At 42.6% G+C, this 17,998-nt stretch overlaps 1 protein-coding gene across 4 annotated transcripts in view; it reads left to right on the top strand.

The window, feature by feature from the left end:
* Positions 1 to 3,130: 3,130 nt before the first annotated feature.
* The window catches only part of SMAD9 (SMAD family member 9), a 76,081-nt gene continuing 61,213 nt past the window's right edge, over positions 3,131 to 17,998 (top strand). For all 4 annotated transcript variants that reach the window (XM_078375306.1, XM_035302500.3, XM_017973049.4 and 1 more), the window contains exon 1: positions 3,131 to 3,245. The gene's annotated coding sequence lies outside the window, so the exon portion shown is untranslated. The remainder of the gene's footprint in view (positions 3,246 to 17,998) is intronic.

Genomic DNA, 17,998 nt, shown 5'->3' with positions numbered 1-17,998 from the left:
AAGGAAAGTTAGTGACTGTACCGATTTTATTACTTTTAGTAAGCCATTTTACGTTCCTCACACTCAATGTGAAGAAACAAAACATAATCTGAAGGAAAATGTGTCATTATTATTCACAATAAGAAGTCTGCTTCCTTCTGCAGGCCTGGGCAGACTGTACATTAAGGAGCACTTAATGGCTCAAGTGGATCAACGTACTAGTTCGATTTTGATCCACAGAATAGAATCTCATCCATATTTGGTGGCTGGACTAACTCCATGGGAGCTCTGACAGATTGAACCATTTTTGTGGTATCCTCAGATCTCACTAAATAAGAAAATGCCCTACACTAGAAAATATAACAATCAATCTGTCCATAAATCATATCTATATGCTCGCTCTTCAGTATAAGTTAGAAAAAGGGGCCCTTTCTTGAGCACAGGAATAAAAGTATTGTGGTCTAAAGGCTGCTGGATTGATATTGTGTTGTTATTATAAAGATAAGTTACACATTGAAACCACTGTCTGATTAAGAAACTTCCACAGCTTGTCTCAATTCTTCAAATAATGGAGCAAGTTTCTTTTCTAGGCTGAAAATTAGTCCTCTATTGGCATTGCTGCAGGCTATGAAACTCACCACCAAATTTAATTGAATCACCGGTAGGTGTAACAGTAACAGCTGATACTTTTATTTTTCGAAAGTCCAAGTTTGCTCCCTTGGTCTCTTGCAAGGGCACAAGCAGGTAAGAAACCAGGTCTCAAAGCATGCTCTGGAGCATTACCATCGGCCACTTTAATAACAAGTCCTCCAACTGTATCTGACACAACAATAGCATGGAGCCCTTCAACACTGGTAACATTTTATACATGAATCCCTTTAAATCATCCGCCAGGATGAACCCCCGGATCAATTTCCATGCCTGGGTTTTCTGGGCTGCCCGGATCTTTTCCCTGTCACTTCAGGGACAGCTTCAGAGACCACAGTCTGGTTTTATGCTGGGTATATGGCAAATGCAAAGAATTGGCCCTCTTTTGGGGAAAGGAAGCTGCCCTTTCTACCACTGTTTTATAGGCTGAGGGAGCTCACGTTAGACCAAGACTTTATAATCTTTCAGTTAACAGATCTCAGTTTTGCCGTGGTGTTGAGGTCCTGAACCAAAATTTCACTGGGTGTTCTACCAAATCACAATCTCTGAGTCTCTCCTCTCATATGATTACCGTAACAGAAAGTTTTGGTGGAGGTTCTATTAAGCAGTGAAACCACAGCCAATCAAGAAATCACTGGGAAGGATACAGCAGAGTCTAGCTTTCCATTAACCAGGGCAGCCAGCTTCTGTCAAATGGAGTGTCAACACTGCACCTTCTGTCCTAGGCCAACCATTTTCTCCTCGGGACTCACCAGATCTTACTGTTCTTGGGTGTAATGGATTAACTTTCTGTACTATCCTTGAGGAATACATGATAGGAATTATATCAGTGACAGACTAATATTTAGGCAGGAAAAAGTAATCACCGTGCAGAAATATCCTGGTATGTAAATGAGAACGTACAGAAAAAAGCAGACTAGACACACTTTAAATCAAAGCCCTGCCAAGAGAATTCCGCGAACTGAAAGAGACTCCATGCCAGAAGCGGGAGCCAGCGCTGCAGAGGTTATAATTTCTTTCTCTGCGTTGTGTCCTCCGCATCGTGCTCATATACGAGAAGGAAACTGAGATAGCAATTGGGCCATTTCTTTTCTTGATTTAATTTTACAAAACTTGAGCCACAAGGTATCAATTCTGAGGACGTAATTAGTTTACTGGCAATAAAGTCCACATGCAGCATTGTCCTTAAAATATAAGCTGTAGCCCTTACCAGTCCCGCTGTTTGCTGGTGTTTCTCACCCAGCACAATCTCAAACCGAACACCTCGCCGGGAGCAGAAGTATCTGGGACACCGTAGAAAGGCGACTTTGAGGTTAAGGCCTGGTATTTAAGGTTCTGCTACAAATGCTGTTTTAAACAAATCACGGTTCAACTACAACGGTATAACAATGCAAAAACAGCATCTGCTATGAAGAAAGCGCAGTGCTTTGAGAACTAGAAAAGGCACTGAAATTCAAGGCCTTGCTTTACATTTCCGAGCAGTATCTCGGCCCTCTGGAGGTGTGACTTTCCCATACACAGGAGCAAGTTGAAAACCGCCCTGTGGTTTTATTCTCCGTTCACCCCTGTAGCAAATGCGTTTTCTGTGAGGAGCTACGGGGCTGACGGAGAATCAGAGGTGGTTCCTCCTAAGTGGCATTTCTGAGTGGGCTCCAGGAGTCCACAGCGACCTTAAGAGGCTGCTACCTGGGGGGCAGCCAGGGCGTGAGAAGAGACAGTTGTACATTAACATTGCTGTGTGCCCATAACGTTGTATCTTTTATTAGATTAGATAACGTATCTCACATGCTGGCTTGTTAAGCAAATAAATATGCGTAAGGAAATTACAATCCACATAATTATATGAGTCGTTTTAACCACCACTCCCCTCAGAGTGATTAGATTTTCTTGTGCCTATGCCAGTGCGGCCCAATAGCTCTGTCACCGTCAATGCGGGTACAATCCCCTTTACTCCGAAAAGCAAATCAGGAACATACAGGGCCAGTGAGAGTCACCATCAGGGCCCGGAAACATGATAGAAACAGCAACTCATGGAGGGGTCTCCAGACTGATGGGCGGGTGACCCTGTATTCCTGTTGGGCTTCGGGCTCCAGGTGCTGGCAACAAGTCTCAGAGGCCGGGTGGGACAGAGAGACGCGAGGCGACCCACGCAGGCAGAAGGCTGCCTCATCCCACGCCGGGACCCCCCAGCAGGCCAGGGTCGCCGGCAGGGGCCGAGCCTGGGGTCACGCAGGGGGACGGAGAGGGAAGCCCGGGGCTAGGGGTGGGGCAGAGGCGAGAACGTACTCCCCCCCCACCCCGCCCCCGCGCCGCGAGTTTCCGCGCACGTAGCGGTGGGGCCGGCCTCGCACTCGCCCCCCGCGGGGGCCCGCGCAGCCCCCTCCTCCGCGGCTCCCGGAGCGGCCATCGCGCGCGGCGACGGGCGGGGGCGGGCCGCGAGCAGGGCTCCCTGGCCGCTTTCCAGGTCGGCGCACTAATACGGGCGATGAGGCTTCGCGGCTCCAGTCTGACTGACGCCGGCTGGGGCCGCCGCCGCCGCCGCTGCAGCCGCTGTCTCGGTCCCCGCCGCCGCCGCCGTCCGCCGGGCCCTGCAGGCGCTGGGCGCGCGCAGCCAGGCAGTGAGTGCGCGGGCGGCCGGGGGACCACCGCGGGGGCGGGGTGGGGGCGCCGGACCCGGGTGGGGGAGGGATGAGCGGCACCGCGGGGACAGGTAAGACGTGCCGTCCCCGGCCGCGCGCTGCTTGTGTGCGTGCGTGTGAGCGCGTGGAGTGGAGGGCGAAGTTGTTGGTCCTCGGGCAGCCCGGGAGGCTCCCCCGCGTGTGGCTGGGCGCTCGCCGTCCCGGTGTTTCTCGGGGGAGCCTGTCTCGGGCCGGGTGGGCGCGGGGCCGGAGGGGACCGCTCCGGGGAGTTGGCCGCGGCGCCGGGTGTGTTCCTTGCGCTTGCATCCGCCCGCGTCGCGGGCCCCGGGACCTGTCAGGGGATGCTCGTCCCGCGGGGGGCGGGGGGGGCGGGGGCTGCCGCCGGGGCCGGGACCGGGGCCGGGGCCCGGGGCGTGGGCAGGGCCAGGACAGTCGCCTGAGGAGCCGCTTGCTGTAGCTGGAGAGCGGGGACCGCGGGCAGAGGGGGCGGCGGGGGTCGTCATTGTGACTTTTTTGGGGCCGCTTTTAAACTGGCCAGGGCGGAGTTGGCCTGGCTGGCCTTCTGTTTCGAGGCTTTTCGCTTTGTTTACCTTTGAGGCATGCGAAGTGAGAAAAAAAAAAACTTAGGAATGTTGTTCAAGTGTCTCCGGGCTCGCTCTTGGACTGCGTCGGAACCGGGGTGTTTGTCTTTTCCTTGGCCCACCCCTCGGTGCCAGCTCTCCGCAGAGGGGAGGGGGCGAGGTGGGGCGCAGATACAGGAGACTGCCTGACGCCAGCTTTGTGATCGGAAGGAGGAGAGCGGGGAAAACATTTTTATGGATGGCTAATCGCTGACAAGTCTTCCCGTTACCATTGCTTCCTCCTCCCGCCCTTGACTGTGGACATTTGAAATGATAGTTTGGAAATATTCCGTTGACTTATTTTTTGGGCTGGCGTGGGTACTCCTGAGAACAGACCTACAAATGATACAGATCGGTTTGGGGGTAGAATTGTATGTAAATTCTTTACCCTGTAGTTCACAGTGAGATGCCCACAGGGCACTGTGGAGAGCTTTGGATGGATCCAGTTTGCTAGTAACATTTCGGTGGCTTGCCAGATTTCTCGGATGGATGATTTTTTGGAAATGTAGGTTAGCAAGAAGCATGCAGGCTGACCGTAAAGTCGTGAGGCATTTAATAATGCTGCCTCCTAAGCAGTCACTGAGTGGAACGTTTGTGGCACCCGTCTGGCTAAGTGAAATGTGACTACTACAAGCATAGCTCCTGCCTAAGCATTCCTCCAAGTGCGAGGGAATGCCGTTGGATGTTTACATTTTAAAAATAGTGATCTATATTTAAGAAGGCATTTAAAATAAAAGCCAAAGACATTCTCAACTCCAAATAGAAAAGATTCAATAAATGAATTTTCCTGTGTTTGTAGGAGACCATCAACACAATTTTAGACTGCTTTCAAGTTTGTGGTTATCCAAGAAGGACGCTTCAGATAAGAAAATGATGTGGCTCTTTATAAACAACGAGCATTTTAAATACAAGATGACAGAAATTTCAACTACTGTATCCCAAAAAAACAACTTTTAGTAGTAATAGTCACCTTCATGGATGGCAAGACAACTATCTTTACCAGACAGCCTTCGGCCTCTTAATGTATTCCCACACAACCAACTCCCATTTTTATGCTTGACTGGTTATCTCTTGTCAGAGCTGTTTTATGCTTGAGCTCTGTGGCTTCAGGCTTAAGAGAATGCCGACATACTCTCGATCTGAACAAACTCATTTCTATCAGTGCAGTGTTTACTAAAAATCAAAGATGGAAACAAATTTTGGGTTAAACTAAGTACTTTAGAATTACCACATCATTTTCATCAGTCTTTCAAAGTCAACATGAACTATTTGGCTTTTCTCCTTTTAAAATCTTTTTTTAACTTTTATTTTCGTAGTTAATGAGTAATCAGAAAATACAGATGTCAACTCTTGCATCTCCGATTACCCAAGACGTGGGATGAGAAAGAAGAGTTATGTTTTTTTAAATGAAACAGTACGAAAGCTATCGATAAGTAATAAACAGCTGGCACACTATCTTTACTGACATGTAGTCAGTTGGAGGGAAAAAATTCTGTCCAGAAATTGTTTTATAAAGATGAAAATATTCAATTTCAGTATGAAAATATTCAATCTGTTTTCCAAATAGTTTAATTCTGGCTAATGAGAGTGCAATATGCATTGCCAAGCTTGAGGGACGGTATTTGGAAGTGATCACTACAGCACTAAGGTAACTAGTTTCTACCAGACATTCTCTCTGTAATAAATAAGACAGCAGTTTCATCATGTTCTGCTTTAATATGTGGGAAATAATCCTTATCCACAGGATATACTCTGATTTAAGGGAAGGTAAAGGTTATGAGAAATACGTGGTTTTTCTGATCTGCCAAACATACTATGCTAAATTTTAAAGCTTTATTGAAACTTAGTGCAGACTTAATGTATATTGTTTTGGACACTTAGAGAGGAATTAAAAAATGGGAAACTGTCCAGAATAAAACAGTAAATATAGCAGTACGTTGAATCCATGAATCTTCTCAAATAGTTGTCATTCTAGGCTGTTGCATTTATATTTCCTTGGTTACTGTTGCTAGTGAGTTGAAAAGTTATTCTAAAGCAAAAAAATAAAGTGCAAAAGGTAAATGCATAAGTACTTACAATACTGTGGGCATTTTCACAATGTTTTGTGTTATCCTGGTAAATGTCCATGTCCTGAGTAAGGACATTGAAAAAATAAACAATCGTCCCCTGGTAATAAACTAACCTTTTAAAATAAGTATTCTGGTAAATTATGTCTCTTAAGAAACTTGCCTTGACTAAAGCTGTTAGGATTTCAATATATCTGTTAGCATTAGAAGTCATTATACCCATGAAAAGTGGACGTTCCTCTTGCCTGGTGGTCTTCATCCTGACACTTCCCACCCCAGAACCTCGAGGGACACCTCAGCCGCACTTGTCTGACTCACACTCTGCTCTCCTTTGCTGGTGTTAGGTTGATCCCAGACTACTTACCCAGGCTTATCTTCCTGGTCTTTCCCTATTTTATGCAAGCCTGTAATCCCAGCACTTTGGGAGGCCGAGGCGGGTGGATCACGAGGTCAAGAGATCGAGACCATCCTGGTCAACATGGTGAAACCCTATCTCTACTCAAAATACAAAAAATTAGCTGGGCATGGTGGCATGTGCCTGTAATCCCAGCTACTCAATAAGGTGAGGCAGGAGAATTGCCTGAACCCAGGAGGCGGAGGTTGCTGTGAGCTGAGATCGCGCCATTGCACTCCAGCCTGGGTAACAAGAGCGAAACTCCGTCTCAAAAAAATAAAGCAAAAAAATAGAGAATGCTAGTTTCCATGCATACCCTGCCTTTCCTCCCTTGCACACCTTTACCCACGCTGAGGCCTTCCCAGCTTCCCCACCTCCCATCAGATCCTCGAATGTGACTTCTTCATCTTGTATGCCTTGTTCAGGCGCCGCCTTCGTGGAACTTTCTGTGATGACCCTGGTCCCAGATATGTCCTCCTTCGAGCACCTGTGGCTCTTTGCCTTCTCCACTCTTGTCTTTCTTGTTTTGTATTAAGTTACTTATAGACTAATTTATTTCTTCCCCTCAGACCATCCTTATAAGATCCGGGAAGGAAGGGCTGTGTTTCATCTACCTCTTTTATTCCCTGAATGCTGACCACAGTGCCCTTTATAGTACTCTGTCAATAATGAATACATGACACATTTTTTCACGGAACCCATTGTCCCTTCTGAAATAAAATCTGTAAAAGCATTTCATCCATAGACTAAGTCTTAAAGATCCATCTTTCAAGAAGCCAGTGTTGAATCTGAGCTGAGGACTTGTTAAGAGGCCTGAAATCCCCTCAGCCCAGATGAGACCCTCCTTCTCCTGAATATTGGGGCTGAGCATTAACAATCAGGAAAGCTTCTATGATACTCTTATTGCGTTAGCAATTTTCCATATCAGATTCACTGAATACACAATGGAAGCCATTTAGTAGAAAAACAGATTTTAACGTGATATGGCTACCACAATGAAACTCTAATGTGATTCCACAGAAAATTGCTAACACGATATGCTGATTCTTCCCCCACCACCATGGCCACATAAAAATTGATACTGTTTTTAGTGTATGTGTTTCAAACTATGCTCACAAAAGAAAAGCAGACTGCTATTGAGATGAGCTGCTGCTTTGTTCACGTTGGATGTATAAAAGGTCTTGTTAGCAGCCTTGTCAGAGAGCTGAATCTCCCTTCTGTGCCTTGGTCATTCTGTTGTTGAATGGTACTAACCCCCATTTTTAAATACACCATGTTCTGTTTAATGATCCAGTATTAAAGTTAATATGATGTGAAGAAATAGAATTTGCTTACAAATATCATGCCTGTGTAATATATTAGATTGTGCCGTTTTAATTGGGAAGCTCCAATCAACTCAAACCCCATTTTTCAAGAATCAAAATGACTGCAATATAAAATTTTCATTCAGAATTTAAAACCAAATGCATACATTTTAAGAAATGGATTATAGATGTGTGTGCACAAGGCTGTAACACTTTAGAATTCATAAGCACTGAGGAGATTTTGGTTCTTCCCCCTCATTCCCCAGACAATATTTAATTCAAAGAATGTTTAACCCAAAGAATAATTGTAAAGGAGACCTATGGAGTCTGATTTTTTCCTGTAATGACAATTTCCAGTTCTTCTTTTTTAGATATGAAATATCAAGATTTTCTCTCTCTGTCTCGTTCTTTGGTATTCTGATTAGCTGATGCCACTGGTGGGGATTATTTTTATGTGAAATTCCCTTTGGGGAAATTTAATACTTAATATATGATCACTTCCATTTCTTTTTCATATTTAATTCTAAGGGACTATAAATAGAAAATGTGTACTCAATCCTGAGGAGAGTTTAGTGCTGCAGTTGTGAAAAGCAGCCTTCAGTTTACAGACACTGCGAGTGCCAAGATGACCATTCATTCCAGGACTCCGTTTGCTGGTTTTCTATCGCTGAACAATGGAATCTGGATAGCGCACGTGTGGTCTTGGGCCGCTGAAACGTGTTGGTGACGTTGGGGATTCTGAGTTGAGGATTCTGACAACTTAGAATTTCCAAGTAGTGGCAGTGTGAACACTGTGAGGTAGCAACTTCCTGAACTCGCTGACCCTGAGAGCATGTCCCTAGATAGACTGGGCCATTTGCCTTAAATCCCTGGTTTACTCTGTGGAGTATCTTCTTCCGTACAGCCTGATGTTTTTTTACTTTTAGTCTGTTAAACTGACTAGAAGCCCATCAAATACAGATTTACTTTGGTATCTGTGTATTTTGATTTGTTTTCACAAAATGTAGTAATTGTGAAATGGTTAATTTAGTCCTGAAGGGTTTTGTCTTAAGTACTTGTGGTTTATGAAAGGTTTACAGCAGATTTGCAGATCTTTTTTTAAGAAGCATTTGATGGATAGTAGCATTCAACTGAAGTGCCAGAAGTTGCTTTCTGAATTCCTGTAGCTAAATTTAACTGATTTGTTAGTACCATGTTTCAGGAATTAATGGTAACTCAGAAAAAGATTCACAAATTCCATCAGTTTCCCACTTTGTGGCAAAATATTTGACTTTGTTTATCATGTACACCTCATCATAAGTCCATGGATTGATTTTGCTCCTTTCTTTGCTGAGAATCACAAGTGAGAGAATTGGAGTTTGGCTGGGAGGAGGAGTGGGGAAGAGTAAGTCGTTTAAAGGCTTGGGCAGTAGCACTGTTGAGAAGTTTGAGGCACCTAAGTGTGGAAAGAGTGTGTTGCAGAAAGCAGATTGGCAGATGCCAAAGGTAGGCATCACATATTTGAATTGGTATTAGCAGTATAAAGGCATCTGCATTATGAGTTAAGAGGATCCTAGTGAGCTGGCCAGGGAAGTACATCAGCACTCATGACATTCTTTCTAGGGAAAAGTGAATTCCAGTTTCCAAGTCACTACGCAGGATTGAGCACAACTTGTTCATAAATCGAAGCCACCAGGGATTAATGATATGGGTGATTATTATTAATGATATAAGTGATTATTAGAAGCCAGGAATGGTGGTAATGAATGTGGAAGATGAACAATGTGTTAAGCTAAAAAAATTTTAGATCTCATGTGGTTTTCTTTCTCTCATTCATGTATTTAGTCATTCTTTGTTTCCTAGTGGAAGTAGAATTTCATTTTTAGGAGTAGGAGTTGAATAAGATATTTGTCGAAGACAAACACTGATGGACATAAATGCTTCCCTTTCAGCTTACTGACTATATGTTTACACAAAGTAGTCATTAAGTGTTGGCTGTGTTTGCAAATCATGACAAGTCGTTATCATTTCAAAGAGGGAAGTTCTACTTGCTTTCTGTTGTCATTGCATCTAATTTTAGTACAAGATCTTCTAAATACACATTTTTAATTTTTTTAAGTTGTATTAATTATATTTTGGGGTTTTGAAGTGTTGCAATGTTGTGGATGTAGCAATCACTTTAGGAGGTGGAACTTGTAAATTTGTTGGGCTCGTATAGTAGGGTATTCATTCACCCCCCGTTATTTACTCTCTGCATAGCTATTGTCTCTACACCACCTGTGAGGCCCCAAACCAGGCCCTGGAGACTATACAACAAAATTAAGTAACAATGAAGTCCTAGTCTCTAGGATTTCATAGCCTTGTTAGCATGAAAGAGGTCAAGAAAGTAAATATTAAAATATTTCCCCAATAGTAAGATGTTTTACCTCCTCGAACTGTAATTTATTTGGATTTATTTCTCTATTCAGCTGGCCTTGTGAGTCTGTGGTTTTTGTATCAACAGATTCAAACAACTGCAAATGAAAAATATTTGGGAAAAAATAAAAATAATAGAAATAAAAAATAAGATATAAAAACCATTTACATAGCATTTACAGTGTAGTAGATATTATAAGTAAGCTAAGATGATTTAAAATATAAGGGAGGATGTGGTAGGTTATATGCAAATATGCTGTTTTATACAAGGAACTTGACCATCCTTGGATTTTGGCGTCTGTGGGGATTCTGGCCTGAATCCCCCATAAATACCTGGGGATGACTGTGTTTTTCCTGATTAGACTTCCATATTTACTGTGTGTGAATTTTTAGTTACTCTTGTTAAGGATAATGAGAATGATCCCATTTGGGATTTGGGAGGTAAACTAGAGAGTAGCAGTAAAATAGAAGATATAAACAGGAAGAACTTCTTTCAGTAAGTCTTTATGAGAACTTAGGGATGCTGAGAACATCCCTAGGTCGTGGAATTTCGCTACTTACTGAGTCTGTCAGGAGGAGGACCCAGCCTTTGTACAGTTTCCTCCTGTTTTCCCCTGCTACCCTTTGTGGGTTCAAGCGTGAGTTTGCATGGCTGGTCCTAAAGGAAACCCCACCCAATCCTTTTCCAGACCACTGTGAGTGCTACACTGTTGTTTCTAGTAACTGTTGTAATAGTGCACCTGTTACTTGCCTGATAATAATGTGTTTAGATTGCGGTCTCAAAAGTATTATAGAAGAAAGGGACCATGTCTTACCTTGAAATACTCAGCTGCTAGGGTTGTGTCCACTTCATTGTTGATACTTGAACCACTCCGCCTTTCTCTTTTCTAAATATATTGGGGTTTCAATGACCCCACCTTCCTCTCTCCTAAATAGGTTGGTTTTGGTAGGGTAAGGTGGAAGGAAGGACAGGGAATTTGGATTTAATCTGTAGGCAAAGGAGAATATTCCATTTAACCCACAGTCAAAAGGGAACTATTAAATGGTTCGAACAGAAGAATCACATAATCAAGGGGTATTTGGAAGAGTGAAGACAAATTCAAGCGGTGTGCATGCTTTTAAGTGGCCACAACCCCTTGCTAAGCAGTTGACACACCATCTCCACTGCTTCATGCTTCTCTTTAGCAAATAAAAATCTGAACTTCCCCAAACAGCAGTTCATAACACGGCTTATTTGTGATTTTTTATGAGAATGAACTCCACCTCCGAGGCAGCCTTTGGCCAGGAAACAGCCTTCCTCGACACACACATCTATAAAACTTTAAAAATAGCCCACACATCATTAAAAATTATACATTAAAAAGATGATAGCCATTTAACACTTTGCAAATATTCACAGACAGGTTGTGCTCTATATAATGTTACCTTAAGTTGATAAGACTCTGCACAGGAAGTAGGGAATGCATTATATAATTGTGCCTTTCAAAGAAATTTATTGTATCGCATTAGTAGAGAAATGGGCTTTAGGTTAGAACTTCTACTGATTACATGCGGCTTAATAATACAATCGTTGGCCAGGTGCAGTGGCTCATGCCTATAATCCCAGCACTTTGGGAGACCAAGTGGGGCAGATTGCTTGAGCGCAGGAGTTTGAGAACAACCTAGGCAACATGGTGAAAACCCTTCTATGAGAAAAAAAAAAAAATTGCTGGTCGTGGTGGTGTGCCTGTAGTCCCAGATACTCAGGAGGCTGTAGCGGGAGGATCGATGGAGCCTGGCAGGTTGAGGCTGCAGTACGCTGTGATCACGTCACTGCACTCCATCCTGGGTGACAGAACAAGAGCCTCTCTCAAAATAATAATAGTAATAATACTATTAATAGTAATACAGCAGTTAATGGTATTGATAAAACTGGGTTTTACTTTCATTCCACATTTATTGATGGCCTCCCACATGCCAGACCTGGTGCCAGGTAGGTGGTACAGACCACAGTGTGGCTTGGCTTGTGGCCTGCTAGGAGGCTCAGTGTCTCTGGAGAAAACACATACCGAACCTGGGGAGTCAAGTGGGGTAAGTGCTGTTGTGAGTACATGCTAGGCACTGTGGAAGTCCAGAGGAGCAGCGGAGAGCTGATCAGTGCTGTTGCCTGGAGGCTGCCAGGGAAGGTTTCCAGGAAGTTGACCTCCAGCTCTGTTCTGAAGAAAGAGCTGGAAAGATACAGCTGCACAGGGGCCTTCTGGGCAGGGAGGGAAGGAGGGATGGGCAAAGGGAGTGAAAAGAGATGAAGCTGGGAATGTGGTCTGGGGAGGCCAGACTGCGAACAGCCTTATTTGAAATTGATGTTACAAGCATCAACTCACAACTCCTACCTCATGATATTTAGTGGGCTTTTAAATGTAGAATGTATGGATGCAGACTCAGAGTAGAAATTTGGGGTAAACCTTTTAAAGCACACATGCAGCACTTTTAATTTCAGCTTGCAGACACAATTACTGTCCCCTTCTGCTCCAGTGTCACAGTGAGGTGTCATGCAGGAGAGTGATGGGGCCTGCTCTAGACTTGGAATGAGAGTCCACGACGGCCCCCGACAGCAAAATGCTTTCTAGGGGGTAGTCTTGTGAAGGGAGGCACTATAGGAGGTGCTGGCCTGAGGTGGAATGGACTCACTGGGGATGTCTGGGATGGGACCTGTCCAAGGAGTCTGTGGCAGACCCCATCCGCTATATTTGGGTGTGGGAGTGAGGAAAAAGAAAGAATAAAATCTCCATCGATTGTGGTGCGTCAGGGGTGGCTCTGTGATTTCAAGCTTGGGCAAGTGTTTAGAGAGCAGTGCTATCAGCACACAGGTACAGTAAGAAAATGGCATTTTGAGAAAGCTCATAGGTTTATTTTGTTCTTGTTAATTCACAAACTACTTTTAGGTCAGTTTAGGTTCACAGCAAAATTGAGCAGAACGTGCAGAGAGTTCCCACATGCCTCCTGCCATCACATCTGCACAGCCTCTCATTACTAACGCCCCTCACTAGAGCGGTACATTTGTCACAGTCGATGCACCTGCGTTGCCACATTGTCACCCATGGTCATAGTTTACGCTGGGATTCACTCCTGGTGTTTTACATTCTGTGGGTTTGGACAAGTGTATCATGACATGTGTATCCACCATGGTGGTATCAGGCAGAGTCGTCTTACTGTCCCGCAGATCCTCTGTGGTCTGCGTTTTCATCCCTCCGTCTCCTCACGTTCACTGTGGTTCCATTTCTACATTCCAGGATAGTGCATTTGAGGATCCTGGAGTCAATCGTTAAATTTTAGTTTAAAGAGATTGTTTTAAAAAATTTTTTGGCACCTTTTAACTCCCACAGTGAAGTACACAGGAGAAATAAACAGAGGTATAACTCTTTGTTGATAATTAATGATAATATTATCTTAGTTTACAGTTTTCAAACTGCTTCCTCTCACATTCCCTCAGTACTTCTGCACAAAAGGTAGTTATTGTTTCCATTTTACAGAGGAGGAGACAGTATGGAAGTGATTACTTGAAGGTATCAGTGATGGCACTAGCACTCAGACTGGAGTCTTCTTCCTCCAAATCTTGTGTTGTACCCATTGTATCATGTTGCCTCTCGCTTCTGGAAGCATTACATTGTGGGCCCTTCCAAACTTAAATAGTAAAATACCACATTTGCTGGGTGGCATACAGTGTTTCTAAAAGAATATGCTGACTGTGTGTGTGTGTGTGTGTAAATTGTATACAGGTCATTACATATGTGTAGAGAATGTAGGTAGTAATACCAGAAATTTATACCATGATATCTACAAGGTAGCGTTGGCCTTCTCTTGTGTAACTATTATGGTGGCTTGCCATTGAAATGTTTGAATATGATCTTAATATTCAGACTATTACATGGAAAAACACACAGCATTCTAAACCTACCTTAAATGACCCCAACTATGGGGCATGACCTCTAGACTCCCCTCTTTGCAGGTAAATGCAATATTAATATAAGAAATCAAGCTGTTGTTGGAGAGTTTCTGATTTTACAGTGCGATTGTATGTGTTCCTTCTCCCCCTCACCATAAATTAGTTGTTTAGTTGCTAATTCGTTTTTATTTTCACTTATTTTTTTTTCTTCTCACTCTTTTATCTGATGAGACTCAGGCAATGAATATGTCACTTTCTCTGGGCCTCAGTATCCCCAAATCCAGGAGTGATGATAATGTATATTTTTAAAATGAACTTCAAATATTCTTGCATTTAGTTGTGTATTGTAAGGTAAATTCACCTAACCCAATAATATTTTAATGTGGTAGATTCTATTCTGTCATGTTCCTATTCCAGGAGGGATCATAAAGTCAGTTTTATGAAAGAATGAATTTCGGCCGGGCGTGGTGGCTCAAGCCTGTAATCCCAGCACTTTGGGAGGCCGAGGCGGGTGGATCACGAGGTCAACAGATCGAGACCATCCTGGTCAACATGGTGAAACCCCGTCTCTACTAAAAATACAAAAAATTAGCCGGGCATGGTGGCGCGTGCTTGTAGTCCCAGCTACTCAGGAGGCTGAGGCAGGAGAATTGCCTGAACCCAGGAGGCCTGGGTAACAAGAGCGAAACTCCATCTCAAAAAAAAAAAGAATGAATTTCAAATTTTGTGAACTTCCGATTGATTTGGAGTCATGGAGACTCTTGGGTATTAGTAAATTTTAGCATGACTTTATGTGTTAGCGCATGAAAATAAATTTATATTTCTGTCTTCTTTCAGAATGCTCGCCGTTGTTGAATCTAGGAATATTCGTTGTATTTAGTTATTTGTTTTGACTGAAGAAATTTTATAGTTTTCATTACAAGAATAACTTGTTCTAAGAAAAGCTGAATAATGTTGATTTATGGCATGTAACATTGCCGTTGGCTGGCTGTGAAATAGAAAATAGATCTCATTAAAAAAATTCTTTCTCTGGAGATTGTTCCATATTTTCTCCCCTTTTTAGTGTAGAAGCAAATAGAAGCAAATGTTATTTTAAAAACAGTACTTTCTTCTTCCCTTCAAAACCACAACCATCAGAGAAAGTGGATATGTTTACATTAATCGGCATTAAGTAGAAGAAAGATCTGAAAGGCAGGCAGCCTGCCAGGGATCTCACGGGAGTGGCTGTCCTTCAGAGAGGCTGAGCTACTGAAAGGAGATTAACCTATGTAACTGGGCCTGGGCAAGTGGGAAGATTTCCCAGCATTTTACCTTATCAGGGATTCTGTTTTCTTCCAAGGCTTCTAGGCACTGATGACACATTATTTTCCACCCGAAAATTAGAGTTTATTAAAATAACTCTAATTTGGCAGAGGGAGAGACTCCATTTGTAAAATCCCTTGAAGGTGGTGATGAAGCAAATTACTATAACATTTGGATTAGAATTTTTTTTATTGTGTTAAAATATATATAGTAATACAATTTAGCATTTTAACAGTTATTTGTTTATTTTTGGAGTCAGGGTCTTGCTCTGTCACCCAGGTTGGAGTACAGTGGTGCAGTCATAGCTCATTGCAGCCTCAGACTCCTGTGCTGTAGCCATCCTCTTGCCTCAGCCTCCTGAGTAGCTGTGACTATAGGTGGGTGCCACTATGCCTGGCTAATTAAAACAAAACAAAGACTTTTGTAGAGACGGGGTCTCCCTCTGTTGCTCAAGCTAGTCTTATGCTGCTGGTCTCAAGCAATCTTTCCACCTGTCCCCCCAAAGCCCTGGATCACAGGCGTGAACCACCACACATGACCTCATTTTCAACATTTTAAAGTATACAGTTCAGTGGCATTAAGCACATTCATGCTGATGTACAACTACTACCACTATCCGTTGCCAGAAATTTTTCAATCTCCCAAACTGAAACTCTGTACCCTTTAAAAAATAGTCCCCATTTTCCCCTTATCTTAACTGCTGGAAACCTTCATTCTACTTTCTTGACGAGTTTCTCTATTCTAGCTATTTCACATAAATAAGTGGAATCATGCATTACTTGTTCTTCTGTGTCTGCTTATTCCACTCAGCATAATGTTTTGAAGGTTCACCCACGTTGTAGCATGTGTCAAAATTTCATTCCGTTTTAATGGTTGAATAATATTTAATTGTATATATATATATATATATATGTTTGTGTGTGTGTGTGTGTGTGTGTGTGTGTATATATATATATAACAATTTGTTCATTCATTTGTTGATGGATGTTTAAGTTTTCACTTTTTGGTTATTGTGACTAGTGCTGCTGTGAACATTGAGTACCTATTTTCAGTTGTTTTCGGTGTATAATTAGGAGTTCAATTACTGGGTCACATGATAATTCTAAGTTTCCATTTTTTAGGGACTACCAAACTCTCCCCCACAGCCCCTAAGCCATTTTACATTCTCATCAGCAATGTGCAGATTTTTCCACATTATTGATTTTCCCACATTGTTGCCAACATTTACTTTCTGTTTTGTTGATAAGAGCCATCCTAGTGGGTATGAAGAGGTACATAGTGAAAAGCAGTCATTCCCCTAGTAACTAATGACGTTGCACCTCCTTTTAATTGCTTATTTGCCATTTGTATCTCTTCTCTGGAGAAGCGTCTGTTCAAGTGTTTTGCCCCTTTTTAATTGGGTGGTTTGTTTTTTGTTGTTGAGCTATAATAATTTTAAAATATATTCTGTTAATTTTTTTCTTTTTTGCCTCAGTTTCCTGGTGGTGAGATATATTCTGGATATGCATCCCTTATCAGAAGTATGATTTGCATGGAATATGTATGGTTTTTAATGGGATGTTTCTCGAGAAACTACATTTTTTCCACCTATTTATTAATGTCTTTTCACATCTAAGTTAATTACTTCTGTGGAATGCCAAGACATATGGTCATATAAATAAAAGGAATAAAACATTTTATTTAATTTCCTATTTCTAAAACCTACCCATTTTTGTTCACATTAATTTTGAATAAATCATGGTTAGAATAAAAGATACCTAGCCAGCGTAAGAGATAACAGTCCAGTGTGTGATATAACATTCAGTGACACAGAATTTATTCTTCAAATGAAATCTGAAAGGTCATTTGGCCTTTGTAGCTGTAGAAATTTGATCAGTGAAGAAAAATTAGCTGCCTTTCCTTAGAGCCTTTTTTTTCTTCTTGGTGTTCTCCTTATTTTAAACTTTGTTTGGTTTAAAAAAGTTGTAAAGCATGTAGATTAGAAATAAGAATTTTTGGCCAGGTGCAGTGGCTCATACCTGTAATACCAGCACTTTGGGGGGCTGAAGTGGGAGGATCACTTGGGACATAGCAAGAAAATATAGTGGGACCCCATCTCTTTTTTAAAAACAATGAACAAAACTTTTACAAAATATAATAAAAGCTGTAAGTTTTTTTTTCTTTTTGAGACAGGGTCTTGCCCTCTTATTTAGGCTGGAATGCAGTTGCGCAGTCTCGGCTCACAGCAGTCTTGAACTCCCCAGCCTCTAGTGATCCTCCCACCTCAGCCTTCCTAGTAGCTGAGACTATAGACCTGCAGGACCACACCCAGTTAATTTTTTTTTTTAATAGACATGGGGGTTGGCCATGTTGCTGAAGCTGGTCTCAAACTCCTGGGCTCAAGCCCATCTGCCTCGGCCTCCCAGAGTGCTGGGATTACAGGTGTGAGCCACCATGTCTGGCAGGAAATAAGAATTGTTGAAATGGCTCCAGTTCTGCCTTTGTCGCTGAAAATTTGGCAGTAACTGTAACTAATGAAAGAAGATATTCAAAAGAAGTGTAAGACCTTTTGAACAGAATAAGAATGATTAAGATTTTCAGGAAGAATGGATTACAACAGAGAAAGAATGGGACTGGGGTAAAATAACCAGAAGTTGATTTCAAGTAATTAAAGTCTAGATCAGGGTTTCTCAACCTCAACTCTGTTGGCATCTGGAGCCCGATCATTCTGGTGGCAGCCATCCTCTGTCC

Source organism: Callithrix jacchus, chromosome 5, assembly GCF_049354715.1.
Source record: "Callithrix jacchus isolate 240 chromosome 5, calJac240_pri, whole genome shotgun sequence".
NCBI classification, from domain to species: Eukaryota; Metazoa; Chordata; class Mammalia; order Primates; family Cebidae; genus Callithrix; species Callithrix jacchus.
This window is presented reverse-complemented; position numbering and strand designations above follow the sequence as displayed.